General features: G+C 35.3%; 1 protein-coding gene across 1 annotated transcript in view; it reads left to right on the forward strand.

Moving 5' to 3' along the window:
• Positions 1 to 1,957: 1,957 nt before the first annotated feature.
• The window catches only part of fuss (SKI family transcriptional corepressor fussel), a 36,385-nt gene continuing 24,069 nt past the window's right edge, over positions 1,958 to 14,273 (forward strand). Inside the window, 1 exon segment of the mRNA XM_028313762.1 lies at positions 1,958 to 2,026. The gene's annotated coding sequence lies outside the window, so the exon portion shown is untranslated.

Here is a 14,273-nt window from a genome sequence, read left to right on the forward strand (position 1 = left end):
CTACATACGTACCTCATTACAAATAAGTACCTAGATTAATTATTTTTTCACTAGACAGCAACCCTAACAGCGTAAGAAGAGTTCAGAGGCACGCGATAGAAAGAGACAAAACTTGTAGGTGAATAAAATTGTAGGTACGTAGTGCTGTGCGAGCTGAATTCCACTGTATCGCGTCGTAGCAAGACTCGCATTTATTTAAATCGTCTTGCGGAGTAATCCTTCTGTATCTGTACTATTACTTATTCTGTGCCGCAGTACCGCTTTGGCCGCGCTCGGTCGTGTAGCGCTCGGAAAAGTTATGTTTTGAGTTGTGTCATTTTTGCGGTGTGCTGACCACGGCGGTGAGGTGAGTTTTTTAAGAGTTACTTTTTATTATTAATTATTATTTAAAATTTATTCATATTTTTTAAGTATTTATTATATTTCATTTAGTTTTTAAAAGAGTTTTTTTGCTGGTCATTCAATCAGCTGATTGTCATAGTACTTAATATTTTTTTAGATGTTCGACGTTGGTAACTATTTGTCTATTACGTTTCTTTGTAATTTTACAGTAAAGTTTTATTTTACCTACATAATAACGTAAAAATATTTATAAAATTATTGATTTCATTTAACAATTAAGTGACTTAGATTTCAAAATATTTTATTTTTATCTGTATTTTGCTTTGCATTTTTAAAGCAGCAAAATTATCTTAAGATATTTGCAATAATAAAGTGATTTTCGTTTGATCACCCTTTGGCACATTTTCCAAGTGGCACACCTACATTTTTATTCTTAATGTTCCGCTACAAGAAATACATTTTCGTTTATTTTTAAAATTTTAGGTACCTACTAGTAAGTTTTTTGTGTACTTGCCTCATAATTATTTAAAGGTTGCCATAAAATCACCGAATAGAATGACCCGTGTAACTGATAGACTATTCAGTATTCACATAAACTAACTTAAGATTTCACACAACTTAAGTATTTTAGACTCCAAAGAAAGCTATTTAGACGTTATGAAAGAATACCTTAAAATGTTATTTATGGGTTCAAAATAGGAAAATGGATAGGAATTTAACTTTTATTTTAAAACAAATCTTGTTATAGCCGTCGGGCCCGCTTAAGATAATACAGATATTTAGTAGCAATAACAGGAAATAACAATTGAAAATTCACAGTACAAGCAGTCTTTAAAAAGCGATAATCTTCATGACAATTCGGAGAGACGTTGATTGTTTGAAAAAAGAAGAGTTAGTTTACTAAGTTTTCATATTTAAATACAAATATGAATAAGCGCTTTAGGTTACGCTACCAAATACGCTAAGCGTAGGAAAGGAAAACTAAAGAAATAAAAACTGACTTGACTGTTTTGCAAAAAGGTGCCCAAAATTAACTTCTACAAGAAATTTAATTTCCAACATCTAGTGCGTACAAAAATATTATTGCCTTAGCCTTTTAAGCTTGAGTTACGATGCTCATTGGTGCCGTTTATAGGAAAGACCAAGAAAGGCATCTTCTTTACCTTAGTTACATTGCGTAAGTTATGCTACCTTAAAGGTAGGCATGTTTGGAAAAGGTAGTACCTTTTCCAAACATGCCACTAAAAAAGAATTATATCTCTTGACTGTTTGGCCAAAAAATGGCCAAATTAGATTTATCCTACTTTACCAAAGTTGGACAAAAAAAAATTTTTTTAGGTCGTTGTGGGCAATAGCGGAAAATCTGAACCACTCTACTTATTATATCCTCTTTAATAATAAATATTTTACTAGCTTAGTACCTTATAAAAGATAAGATAGGTAAGCTTAGTACCTACTATCCTCCTTCAGTCTTATATCCTCCTTTAGTAGTCACCAACTAGACCATTGAAATAATAATGACANCGGGTTGGGCGAGCATTCGCGTGGAGGCGGGGCGAGCGAGGCGTGGCGCGATTGGCCGCGACGGCGAGCCGCAGTACCGCTTTGGCCGCGCTCGGTCGTGTAGCGCTCGGAAAAGTTATGTTTTGAGTTGTGCCATTTTTGCGGTGTGCACGGCAGTGAGGTGAGTTTTTTAAGTGTTACTTTTTTATTATTAATTATTATTTATTTATTCATATTTTTTAAAAGTATTTATTATATTTCATTTAATTTTTAAGTTTTTTTCTGGTCATTCAATCAGCTGATTGTCATAGTAATATTTTTTTAGATGTTCGACGTTGGTAACTATTTGTCTATTACTTTTCTTTGTGATCTTACAATAAATTTTTATTTTACCTAGGAATGACTTAAAAATACAAAAAAAAACTTGATTTCATTTAACTTTTAACATTTTTGTAACTTAGATTTCTAAATATTTTATTTTTATCTGTATTTTGCTTTGCATTTTGGAAGCAGCAAAGTTATCTTAAGACATTTGCAAAAATAACTTCCTTTTCGCACATTTTCCAAGTGGCATTTTGATTAATTATGTTCCACTACAAGAAAGACAATTTCTTTTATTGCTTACATTTTAGGTACCTACTAGTAGGAAACCTGTGTACCTACCTCTTAAGTAGGTACATATTTAAGGTTGTCATAAAATCACCGAATAGAATCACCCGTGTACCTAACTGTTTGTCTATTCACAAAAAAAAACTTAGGATTTGCCACACCTTAAGTATTTTAGAGTCCAAAGAAAGCTATTTAGACGTCATTCAAGAATACCTTAAAGTGTTATTTATGGGATCAAAATAGGGCAATGGATAGCAATTAAACTTCTTTTAAAACGAATCTTGTTATAGCCGTCGGGCCCGCTTAGCATATGAATAAGTAGATTTACCTATTGAAACTTTAGTTAGTAGCAATAACAGGAAATTCAAATTGAAAAGGCCTTAGGCACAGTTCAACAAGTCTTAGTTAAATAACAATATCTTCAAGATAACTCAGAGAGTTGGTTGTTTAAAAATAAAAAGGGGAACTGAGTAAAAAATACTAGTGGAACTTAGTATTATATTGGTATGATTATAAATATTTCAATACAAGTAGGTACTTACGAATAAGTGCTTTAGGTTACGCTACCAAATACGCCAAGCGTAGGAAAGGAAAACTAAAGAAAGAAAATCTGAGTTGACTGATTTGCAAAAAAGTGGCCGAAATATTAACTTCTAGAAGAAATGTCTTACACCAACATCTACTTAGTGTGTACAAAAATATTATTGCCTTAACCTTATTTAGGCTTGAGTTACGATTGGTGCCGTTTATAGGAAAGAGCAAGAAAGGCATCTTTACCTTAGTTGCCATCACAGTCAGATGGTACTACACTGCGTAAGTTATGCTATCTTTTCCAAACGTGCCACTGAGAAAGAAATATCTCCTGACTGTGTGGCCAAAAAATGGCCAAATTAGATTTATCCCACTTTACCAAAGTTGAGACAAAATTATTATTTTTTAGGTCGTTGTGGACAATAGCGGGGAATCTGGACCACTCTATTTATTAAAATAAGTATACTCTTTAATAATAAATATTTTACTAGCTTAGTACCTTATAAAAGATAAGATAAGCTTAGTACCTACTATCCGCCATCTTTCAGTCTTATATCCTCCTTTAGTAGTCACCAACTAGAGCATTGAAAGAATAAATAATGACACGAAAATGCCAAAAAAACAAACCTACCGTTACATCATTACAAAAACGAATCTACCAACAAACAACAGTGACATTAAGGCCCCTCGAGAAAATCACTGCACGCGAAAATTACATTCTCGCCCGAAAGATAATCGTAAGATTTAATTTCTGACTTCGTTAAATATAGATGGCAGCGCTGTACCGTTGTTTAAAGGGGGTGGGGCGGTCCCTGGGGGCCCCATAATTGAAAGACAAATAGGGGACGGGCGATTCACAACGAATTCATTATTTCTACATTAACTTTATGCCACCTGACTTCGTCGGATTTTCGCTCGTGTTTGCGTAAGTTAGTTTACTTTTGATTTCGTATTTTGGAGATGAAAAGTCGTTTTGAAGGTGAAAGATTGAACGTTATAAATATAATGGGGAGGTAAATGGTATTTTATTTGGCATTTGAATTAATCAAATCATATTTAAAAAGTAATGAAAATTTATAACAATATGATTTTGATTTGATTTACTTTAGATTTTTTCAGTTCTTCAACTATAATTTGGAAAAAAAGAATCCCTAAGACGGGACTTTTTTTCAAGCTAAAGTTCGGAGAGTAACCGTTAATTAAATTGGTAATTTTTGTTGCAAACCTGCGTTATTAGAGCAATAAAATATGCTACACTTTTTAGATTGATCTGCCGTCGTCCTACGATACTCTACATTGAAACACAGAAAGAAAAATACTTATTTTATCGTAAAACGAAAAACAAATTACGCAAACAATAAGAACCCGGCTCCGTCAAACGCGGCGTTTTAATTTAACTTCGGAGGACGTTATATTTAACTTTTAACAAAATCTCCTCACACTCCCGGTCTATTCCGAGTTCTTTACGAGTTTCCTTCATCTTCAACTCGTACTAAAATTGCGTTTACAGAGCTTTGCGACGAATTGTTTGTTGACTTCGCGATGTAAATGATTGGTTTCATTCAATTTGCTTGGAAGAATTGATGAGAATCGAAATGTGTAGTCCGGGAGCTGGGTAGAGTTTTTAACTGAATATTTGAACTCGAACTTTTTGTTGGGTATCTTAATATGACAGACAGATGTGCGTAAGTTTTTTTATTAGTTACCAGTTGATCAATTAGTCAATTTTTTGCCTAAATACACACAAAATAAGAATTTTAACAGGCAAGTAGATCACAGCAGTTTAAGTATTTGATGTTAAAGTGTTAGGTTTAGTTATGTAAAATTATTTTACAAAGCGAACAAAAACTATTTTAGGGCGTTCAAAACATTTTAAATATTTGGTAAACATACTTGCTTTAGATTTTGACATTGTGTTTGACAACATGCAGCCATTCAAAAAATTATTTTCCGCTCGACTAAAAATGTATTAACTTAAAAATAATTATAATCTCCCCCAGTATAACTTACAGCTACAAGCCGCAGCACAAGTGCCCTGTCCAATAGACAGGGGAAGTTAATAAAACTCGAGCCTCGTCAAAATGGCAGATGCCGACGAGAACAATTCAATTACTTTTATAAGCAAATCCGGGCGCATTTGCATGTTTATGCCAACGTCCTCGGTTGTTTAGTTAAACTTTTTGATTAGAAAAGTTAACAATTGTTTTCTTGTTTAGTTTTGGAGTTCATTTTGTACATGATGGTTAACGTTATTTACCAAAGTGATAGTGATTTGCCTATTTATTGCAGATTAGCCTGTTTCTCGTGTCCTTTTCCGCACCCCTATTTATTCAAGATCTATAACTTAACTGCCAATCAACCAGTAAAGGTTACGTTTGAACAATTAAAATATCCCTTAATTAATTTAATTATGGCATGTGTTTTATTGATTGTGTATGGATAGCCAGTGATGGTGTATGGATCAGAAACGTGGTCGCTTACTATGGGCCTCATAAGAAGGCTCAAGGTCACCCAAAGGGCGATGGAGCGGGCCATGCTTGGAGTTTCCCTGCGTGATCGAATCAGAAATGAGGAGATCCACAGGAGAACCAAAGTGACCGACATAGCTCACAGAATTGCTAAAATCAAGTGGCAGTGGGCGGGGCACACAACTCGTAGAGACGATGGCCGTTGGGGCAGAAAAGTTCTCGGGTGGCGACCACGGGCTGGAAGACGTAGCGTGGGCAGGCCTCCTACTAGGTAGACCGACGATCTGGTGAAGGTCGCGGAAAGAGCCTGGATGCGAGCAGCGCAGGACCGTTCATTGTGGAAAACCTTGGAGGAGGCCTTTGTCCAGCAGTGTACGTCATTCGGCTGAAACGAACGAACGATCGAACGAATTTTATTGATAAATCTGGTGAAACTCGCGGGAAGTACCTGGATGCGAAAAAAAAACCTATGCCATCCACTGGACTCGTCTGCAGTCAACACGCCTTTGTCTAAAAACAAACGCAAAGGTTTAGATTCGGCCCTTTCCATGGAGTCTGTTTGCATCTGTCTGCAACTTGTGTAATCAAGGTTTTTTGCCATTTTTTTAGAACTGTGTCTGTGTCTATTTAAATTTTACTATGTTTTTGTTCAAAAATTGTGGTCCAAAATTGATTTCGTTACCATAATCAATGACAAAATACTTTGGTTTTATGCGAGTTAATAAACTATTAAAAGCATATTAACGCAGTTTACCATTATTATTTTCTTTGGGAGTACCTAGGCACATTGGCACATTCTCTCTACTTTCAGTAATTTATTTCATTTAATAAATTATTTAAACCTTATTTCTCTCTCTAATCAGAATCAATTTTCATAACGCTACATTGTTTTAGAAACAACTTTTTAACGGTATCAAGCTATTAACCATTTATTCGAGCATATTTCTATTGTAACACAAAGCGCTCGTCGCAGCACNTTTCAGGGCGTTCAAAACATTTTAAATATTTGGTAAACTTTAGCTTTAGATTTTGACATTGTGTTTGACAACATGCAGCCATTTAAAAAATTATTTTCCGCTCGACTACAAATGTATTAACTTAAAAATAATTATGATGCTCCCCTAGTATAACTTACAGCTACAAGCCGCAGCACAAGTGCCCTGTCCGATAGACAGGGGAGGTTAATAAAACTCGACTCTCGTCAAAATGGCAGATGCCGACGAGAACAATTCAATTACTTTTATAAGCAAATCCGGGCGCATTTGCATGTTTATGCCGACGTCCTCGGTTGTTTAGTTAAACTTTTTGATTAGAAAAGTTAACAATTGTTTTCTTGTTTAGTTTTGGAGAGGTGTTCATTTTGTACATTGGCAAGCAAATGGTGAACGTTATTTACAAAAGTGATAGTGATATGCCTATGTATAGTAGATTAGGTATGCCTGTTTCTCGTGTCCTTTTCTGCAGTTAAGATCGACGTTTCCACCGACTTCTGTCCCTGGCCACTCGCAACCAGTTTATTCCAGCTTTTTGCCGGATGTTATCTGTCCATCTTTTAGGCGATATTCCTCTGCCGCGGGTTTTATCATTCCAAGGTCTGTCTCGCCCAGCGATCATCGTTCATCGATATCGATGAAAATTCATATAATTATAATCTTTCTCTACTGCCTATCTCGAAAAAAATAAAAAAACTATGCCTGCCGCTGGACTCGGCTGCAGTCAACACACCTTTGTCTGCAAAACAAACGCAAAGGTTTAGATTCAGCCCTTTACATGGAGTCTGTTTGCATCTGTCTGCAACTTGTGTAATCAAGGATTTTTTCCATTTTTTTAAAACTGTGTCTGTGTCTATTTACATTTTACCATGTTTTTGTTAAAAAAATGTGGTCCAAAATTGATTTCGTTACCATAATCAAAGGCATACGATAGAATACTTTGGTTTTATGCGAGTTAATAAACTATTAAAAGCATATTTACGCAGTTTACCATTATTACTTTCTTTGGAAGTAGACACATTGGCACATTCTCTCTACTTTCAGTAATGTATTTCATTATTTTCATTTAATAAATTATTTAAACCTATTTTCTCTCTCTAATCAGAATAATTTTCATAACGCTACATTGTTTTAGAAACAATTTTTTAACGGTATCAAGCTATTAACCATTTATTCGAGCATATTTCTATTGTAACACAAAGCGCTCGTCGCAGCACCGTCGGGCGACATCGTGCAATATTAAACGTTTCCAAAACCCGCCCCGCCCGTTTAAATATTAACCGTCGCGTTAACGTCTTCTCGCTTCCAATTAAGCGCACTGCCAAAGTAAATAACGAGATCGTTTCGAATTAATTTTGTACAAGCTTGGCAGCCCGTTTGTTTAAAGGTCTCCGCTCGGGTATTGTGCGAGTTAAGGGTTAATGATTAGATTCGGGGAGCGGTTATGGTGAAGATTATCATAATTTTCATGACATTTTCGACACTGTTGAAATCGAAGTGAATAATTTGTATACTATCTAAATTATAAACTAAAGGAGATATGTAATTGGCTATACAATGTACTAACCTAAATCAAATCTAAGTAAATTATTATTATTATTACAGAAACGACTCCCACTAAACCACCACAGAAACAATCTTGTTGTAGTTTTAGATTACCTAGAGTCCTAGACTAATGTTAATTTATTTGGGAGATTAACTAGGTAGAGATAGATAAATAAGGACGACGTAGAGTAAGAGAAGATAAAATGCACATAATTTTAGTTTAGTTTGTAATGATAGATTTGACTTTGAAAAAGGACTAAAGCGCAAAAGTTAACACTACATCCATGCAACTCTATCATGAAAAATATGACAAACGGTGGCTCACTGATTTTGCCTCAAGCATTACTCAATTTCCTTGGAAAATCACGTTTAGATGATAGAAATAATACACAAATATAACTACAACCAAATGTCCCTTGACCGTTTGTTACCGAACTATCTAACAAATATCCGAGCGTGACGAAGGACCAAAGGCTGTAGGGTCCGAAGAGATTAAGTAAGCAATATTGCTTGTCACAAACATCTCACGGGTACACTTCGGAAGAATCGGATTTGTTACTGATTACAGTGAAGTAAACTTCGTTTTATATGAAAGTCAAAGTCAAAGTCAAAATTTCTTTATTTATATAGTTATACAAATCGTCAAATATTTTGTTCTTAAGGAACCTCTACATGTCTCATCATCTTTGTACCCTACCAGCGCTATATTTTTATGCATTTGAATAGGTAGGTTTTACCAAAGGTCTTTTTAGCATTAAATTAACCATATTAAGAGTTGGGGGATAAAATTTTAACTACGGTAAGTGCTGTAATAAATAATAAGCTCTACCTACATTAAACAATAGATCATCAATAAAAGGATCAACAAATTCATTGTAATTGTCACTTGTTGTACACTGTTTCTTTTCAAATTATAACGCTATTTATTAGATCTGAACCTACTCGTACTAGTTTGTATCTGCTGCAGCAGTAGGTACCTACTACTTATATGTTTATTTTATTTAGATACTTACAACACGTTTTGGAATTATCTTAGCGTAGCTAGATATGTGACAATTTGAAAGATAATCCGCATACCCAATAAACTTAGTATTTTATAATGTTTGCTGTCAAAAATGTCCCTCAAGATGAAATGAAAAGCTTTGGTATAGATGACAAAGTGTGGCATCGTGGCATGCCTTAAATAGCATATGACCAACAAAGCACCACTGGGACTCAAAGGTACTTCAAGGAACGCCTGTGACCATTCGGATTTGGGAGGTGACCACAAAATGAAGTATTTGTAGACTTTTCTTCCTAATAACCAATTTCCTCAACGGTATCTTACCATCATCTTAAAGTTTTTTTTATTAAGGAGATTGTTATGATTGATTCTTTATATGGATTCCTGAATTATAATTTTCCGATTGGATTTTAGGAAGGGATTTCCAACACGTGAACTTCCAGGCAGCTGTATCATTTGTTAAAATCTTTTAAAACAGTCAAAAGAACCCATAACATAATAATAATTACTAACGGGATTGCTACCATGTATCTTAATATTTTGAGTTTCCGATATTTCGGCCCTGTTGCAAGCGCCATGGTCACGTAGCAATCCGTTAGTAATTATTATTATGTTAATGAATATGACAGTTTAAAACCCGTAACATGTTTGAATTATTTCTTTTCTAATTCAAAATTCCTAAATAAATGTAGTCCACAATCACTCAAATAAAACTCACTGAAATCATAGTCACCCCAAAGCTTTACTCGCCACAAATAGATAGCCGGGTGTCCCTTTAGCTGCGGATTATCCGGCAAGTGCACAACATGTTGTCAATGCGGTCCCGGCGCGTCAATTTGTTTGGTCACCCTGTATTTTGGGGTGAAATCCGACTATTTTCTGGTAATGTTAGTTATACTTCCACAGAATGCAAACGGCTGGTGGTTCTTGTGATAGCTGATTACAGCATAATTCAAGCTTTATGCACTGTGGGATCGTAAGGAGTTATAATACGGGTGAATTTGCAATAAAACTGTGCCTTATGTGCTGTAGCCATGCCAAGCTTATTGTAATTATTGCATAGAAACCAGAAACCGATAGATAAAATATTAAAACTTTCTTTTATTGTCTCTCGAAAATCTCTACCGACAAGTGCATTGCAGATCTAAGATGCAATCTTAATCTGAAATGAAATGGCTATTAAATTTTGACTAGATCTGATTTATTATGAAACGAGCTTGCGTAGAATTCACAAATAAGTATGCTCTCTTTCTTGGAAAGCCTTATAAGAGAAAGAGAAAATTTATCAACTAGCTAAAGACTTGTGATTTTGGTTGCAAAGTAAATAAACTTTAATTGCATGTAAAACTTCTTCTTACCTGATAAAAGACATGGTTCTACCGACAAAGAATACCAAAATACAAACCAAATCTGTCTCATTTAAAGTTGTTCTGCTTTAACAAAACCGGCAAGTCCAATACTCCACGCATAACAAGTCCAAAAAACCGATTAGTTCCGATACAAGTGCACATGTGCTCGTCCCGTCCCTCGGGATATGATATCAACACCATATGGCCTTCGTAAGGGACTAATAATTACAAGTGATGCTGTGCGCACTGTCAGCGATCGCTGAACCGTGGAAATTATGATTTATAATGGAGATGTGCTGACAGATTGCAAAAGGATTTGATTTGACTGGAAGTTTTCCATAAAATTGCTTTAAGTTGAGTTTAGAACTCGCAAAAATGTTGGTATTTTAAGACACACAGAATAATCATTTATTTTTAAGTACTTTTTAAACGATGCCTTTTTAGAGAAGATTTTTTATAAATATTTCTCAATTATCAGAAAAGTTTTTAGTAAAAACTTTAAAAAATACGAAACGAATGATAATTAGGAAATAACTATAACATGTCAATACCTATCTGATTGAATTTAGTCGCTCAAATTACAAATAAAACATGCAGGTAGTAAGTAAGTAACATTAATTTTATTAGTTCACATCAGACTAATAAAATAATCATATTCAGCCTTCCAAAATAACCAATAACGATAATGATAATAAATAACCGTGTACCATTACGGTAACACGCCATTCTGCGACCGATATTATCAAATCACCACAAAAAGAAAGAATACCCTTAACAAAAAAGTGACATATGCAGTTATTACAATAATGTAATGTCGTTTAACTTAATCAATTATTTTGGCGGGCGCGCGCCCCGGCCCACTGTGCAGGGGTGACACATATTAACACCTTTGNGAAAAGTGGAACCTTTAAACCCCCCTCTCCCCGCCGGCTCAAGGGCTAAGGGCGGGTACTTTTGCTATGTTCACCACCTAACTAGGCTAAATAAAGTCCCGAGGTCAGAAATTGTGTTCCATGGATTTCTCTCTACACCGTCGTTAAGGCATTCATTGACTGGACTATTAAGAGAAGATAAAATGCACATAATTTTAGTTTAGTTTGTAATGATAGATTTGACTTTAAAAAAGGACTTAAGCGCAAAAGTTGACACTACATCCATGCAACTCTATCATGAAAAATATGACAAACGGTGGCTCACTGATTTAGCCTCAAGCATTACTCAATTTCCTTGGAAAATCATGTTCAGATGACAGAAATGATACACAAATATAACTACAACCGAATGTCCCTTGACCGTTTGTTACCGAACTATCTAACAAATAAGTATCCGAGCGTGACGAAGGACCAAAGGCTGTAGGGTCCGAAGAGATTAAGTAAGCAATATTGCTTGTCACAAACATCTCACGGGTACACTTCAGAAGAATCGGATTTGTTACTGATTACAGTGAAGTAAACTTCGTTCTGTATGAAAGTCAAAGTCAAAGTCAAAATTTCTTTATTTATATAGTTATACAAATCGTCAAATATTTTGCTCTTAAGGAACATCTACATGTCTCATCATCTTTGTACCCTACCAGCGCTATATTTTTATGCATTTGAATAGGTAGGTTTTACCAAAGGTATTTTTAGCATTAAATTAACCATATTAAAAGTTGGGGGATAAAATTTTAACTACGGCAAGTGCTGTAATAAATAATAAGCTCTACATTAAACAATAGATCATCAATAAAAGGATCAACAAATTCATTGTAATTGTCACTTGTTGTAACACTTTCTTTTAAAATTACAACGCAATTTATTAGATCTGTACCTACTCCTTGTATCTGCTGCAGCAGTTACCTATTACTTATATGTTTTCTATTTAGCCTACGACACGTTTTGGAATTAACTTGCATAGCATAGATAAGTATTATGTGAAAAATCAAATATAATCCGCATACCCAATGAGGTAATATTTTATAATGTTTGCTATCAAAAAATGTCCCTCAAGATGAAATGAAAAGCTTTGGTATTGATGACAAAGTGTGGCATCGTGGCATGCCTTAAATAGCATCGGACCAACAAAGCACCCAAAGCACCACTGGGGACTCAAAGGTACTTCAAGGAACGCCTGTGACCATTCGTATTTGGGAGGTGACCACGTAATGAATATGTTTGTAGACTTTTCTTCCTAATAACCAATTTCCTCAACGGTATCTTACCATCATGTTAAAGTTTTTTTATTAAGGAGATTGTTATTGTTGATTTTTTATATGGATTCCTGAATTCTAATTTTCCGATTGGATTTTAGGAAGGGATTTCCAACACAGGAACTTCCAGGCAGCTGTATCATTTGTTAAAATTTGTTAAAATCTTTTAAAACAGTCAAAACAACCCATAACATAATAATAATTACTAACGGGATTGCTACCATGTATCTTAATATTTTGAGTTTCCGATATTTCGGCACTGTTGCAAGCGCCATGGTCACGTAGCAATCCCGTGAGTAATTATTATTATGTTAGTGAATATGACAGTTTAAACCCCGTAACATGTTTGAATTATTTCTTTTCTCATTCAAGCTTGAAGACAACGCATTATGTTGCCAAATGCTAATAATTTCACCGTTCTATCGTTAAATAATTTGGCGTAAGCAGTATCTGCAGATGCACAAAATTCCTAAATGTAGTCCACAATCACCCAAATAAAACTCACTGAAATCATAGTCACCCCAAAGCTTTACTCGCCACAAATAGATAACCGGGTGTCCCTTTAGCTGCGGATTATCCGGCAAGTGCACAACATGTTGTCAATGCGGTCCCGGCGCGTCGATTTGTTTGGTCACCCTGTATTTTGGGGTGAAATCGGACTATTTTCTGGTAATGTTAGTTATAGTTCCACAGAATGCAAACGGCTGGTGGTTCTTGTGATAGCTGATTACAGCACATCAAGCTTTATGCACTGTAGGATAACTTTGTGACTGTAATTACGAGTGTATTTGCAATAAAAATGTATAGTCAGACAGATGTGTTGTTGTCTGTACAATAATACTTACAATATTAAGCTATGCTAAGCTTATTGTAAACCTGATAAAGGTAGCAGGAAGGTGCTGGATGCAGGCCGCTACCAACCGTGCGATGTAGAAGTCATTGGGGGAGGCCTATGTTCAGCAGTGGACGTCCTGTGGCTGAAGTGATGAAGCTTATTGTAAACGCAGGAAGATTTCATGATGGCTACTGACAACGCCAATCTTGTGGCGCCAATCAAGTTTTGGGCCGACGCTGTGTAGGCTTCTTGTCGACACGACAAGAAAAAGATTGTAATAGTTGAATAGAGTCCAAAAACAGATATTTACGTCCTTTTATTGGCTCTTGAAAATCTCTACCGACGAGTGCATTGCAGATCTAAGTTGCAATCTTAATTTTAATCTGAAATGAAATGTCTATTCAATTTTGACCTAGATATTTTGACTTATTATGAAACGACCTTTCGTAGAACCTACGTTTAAGTATGCTCTCTTTCTTGGAAAGCCTTATAAGAGTAAGAAAAATGTATCTAGAGACTTGCGATTTTGGTTGCAAAGTAAATAATTTTTAATTGCCTGTAAAACTTCTTCTTACTGTTAATAGATATGGTTCTACCGACAAAGAATACCAAAATACAAACCAAATCTGTCTCATTTAAAGATATTCTGCTTTTACAAAACCGGCAAGTCCAATACTCCACGCATCAAGACCAAAAAACCGATTAGTTCCGATACAAGTGCACATGTGCTCGTCCCGTCCCTCGGGATATGATATCAACACCATATGGCCTTCGTAAGGGACTTATAATTACAAGTGATGCTGTGCGCACTGTCAGCGATCGCTGAACCGTGGAAATTATGATTTATAATGGAGATGCGCTGACAGATTGCAGAAGGATTTTATTTGATTTGAAGTTTTCCATAAAAT

This window comes from Ostrinia furnacalis, unplaced genomic scaffold (assembly GCF_004193835.3).
Source record: "Ostrinia furnacalis isolate ACB-3 unplaced genomic scaffold, ASM419383v2 OfSCF4337, whole genome shotgun sequence".
NCBI classification, from domain to species: Eukaryota; Metazoa; Arthropoda; class Insecta; order Lepidoptera; family Crambidae; genus Ostrinia; species Ostrinia furnacalis.